Raw genomic sequence first — 2,407 nt, 5'->3', positions numbered from 1 at the left:
GTATCCGTCTGAGCAGCAAGAATGGACAGCACAGTCAAAGGATGGCCAGGAATGGTTTGCTGTGTCCTTAGCAAGAGGTCTCCAGTAGAGTGCCTCAGTGATCTAGGCTGGAGCTTGGGCAGTTTGATGGGACTTTTGCCTGCACCTGTGATTCCTGATAAGGAAACTGGCCCTTCTGATGGACCATGTCATCTCCTGCTTACAGTCACAGAGTTGTCTGGGACACAGAGAGGCGAGATGTGACTCACATGTACCAGTGACTTGGGTAAGGGCACAGATAGTAGAAGCCGTATCTGATTTGCCAGTAATGCCAAGCTGGGAGGGGGAGGCACCACAATTGACCACACAATAAGAAATGAAAGGCTGGATCTAATGAGATACAATTTAATAGACTCCACGTAAAGTCGTAGGCAGGTGGAACCCGGAGTCAGGAAGACCTAGGGTCAAATCTGGCCTCAGATACTTAGTCACTCAACCTCTGCTTGCCTTAATCCATAGGAGAAGGAAATGACAAGCTGTGCCAAGATCTTTGCCAAGACAATCCCAGGGGCAGTGTGGTCCATAAAGAGTCAGACACCCCTGAACGACAATAAGTCTTACACTTGGATTCCCAAAGTCAGTTTTTCAGGTAAAGGATGGAAGAGAGATGGTCAGACAGGAGCTTGTCTGAAAAAGATCTGGGGGTCTTAGCAGACCGAGGGGAATTCGAGCCAGCAGTGTGCTGTTATGGCCCAGAAGGTGGGGTCTCAGACCGTACCAGGAGAGGCGAGGTATTTAGGACTAGCTGGGACAGTCCTGTCCTCTGCCCTGGCTGGGCCTCCTCTGGGAGGCTGTGCTCAGCCCTGGGCACTGCAGTGTAAGGACAGGGAGATAAAGCACGGGCCTGGATTCAGGAAGACTTGAGTTCAAATCTGACCTCAGACACTTGACATTTACTAGCTGTGTGACCCTGGGCAAGTCACTTAACCTTCATTGCCCCAGGGGAAAAAAGGGCACAGAGGAGGCCAGTGGCAGCAGGGAGGGACTTCAGTTCATGCCGAAGTGAGGGATCACGGAACTGGGAGGTTTAGCCTGGAGGAAAGAGGTGTCAGGGAGGGCACAGCAGTCGCCAGGCTGCCAGAGGATGGATGGTTTAGCCTCATTCTGCCTGACCCCGATGGGCTGGACCAGGAATGATGGGGGCCAGGGGTGGTGCAAGCCAGACCTCCCCCCAAAGGTGGGGCCAATGCTGGGCACTAGGTGTCGGGAGGGGCCCCTCCTGTTTCTCTTCACCACCATCAGCAAAGGAACCATCTCCTTCCAAGAACAGTCTGTGGCGGCTTCAAAACAAATACCTTTGGGGAGAGGCTGGCGAAGCAGGCCAAGCAGAGGAACAATGACGGGAAGAGAGACGTGTGTGAGCCCCAGGAGCCGGGGCAGGCACCAAGAGGCCGAGTCATCGAGGCCGGGCGCAGGCATTTGCCACTCTGCCCGCCTGGCCCCAGAGCTGGGTGGCTTTCATTGGCTCTGCCTAATCAGCCCTCAGTGCTGGACAAGAGGAAACATGATTTCCCTTTTCCTGACGGGGAAGAGAGATGAGGAGGCGCTGAGCCCTCGAGGCTGAGCCGGGAGCCCAGCTGGAGGGGGCTGTGCAGAAACCCACCCCCACCCCCAGCGGAGGGTCTCCAGGGATGACATTGGTCTCCTCTCCAGCAGGGTTCCAGCGTGGGACTCCGAAGAGGACCTTCACTGGAGCTAAGCATCGTCAGACACGTCCATCCCCATCAATGTCATCCCTGTCCGAGCAGCCACAGGGGAAAGGGGCAGGGCACATCCTAAGGCCAACCTTGTGGCCATTGCTGACCATTCTGCAATGCCTCTGGGGGAAGTGTTCGGAGCTGCTTGCAAGTCATTCGTGAGAATGGCAGGACAAGCTTGTCAGCACTGCAGCCACAAAAATGGGCGGCTGCGGGAGGTGCTGAGGGTCCCGGCCCTGGGGGTCTTCAAGCCCATGCTAGGCGAGGCACAGACTGGACTGGACAGCTGCGGCACCATCTCAGAAAGTCTACGCCGCTGGGCCAGTCCCTCCCGCTACTCTATGGGATCCACAAATGGGCTTCCATTGGTCCCTAGAGTCACCTCCAAAGGTCTTTGGTTCCCATTTCCAAAACCACGTCCCCTCTGATAACCAAGATGTTCAGCTCCTGAGGATATCGAAAAGAAGCCACCACTGACTGCTGGCCAGTGCCAAAGAGGAGCCCTGAGAGCCAACCAACCAACACTTATTGAGCACCTCCTCTATGTGCCCAGCACGCGCTGAGCCCTGGGGTGTGAAGAAAGGCAAAAGCAAGCAGGGGCCCTGCCCTCCAGGAGCCCAGGGACTAAAGGAAAAGACAGCCTGGAGAGGTGGCCCAAGGGAGAGGACCCT

Source organism: Dromiciops gliroides, chromosome 3, assembly GCF_019393635.1.
Source record: "Dromiciops gliroides isolate mDroGli1 chromosome 3, mDroGli1.pri, whole genome shotgun sequence".
Lineage (NCBI taxonomy): Eukaryota > Metazoa > Chordata > Mammalia > Microbiotheria > Microbiotheriidae > Dromiciops > Dromiciops gliroides.
Note: the sequence above shows the minus strand (reverse complement) of the source record.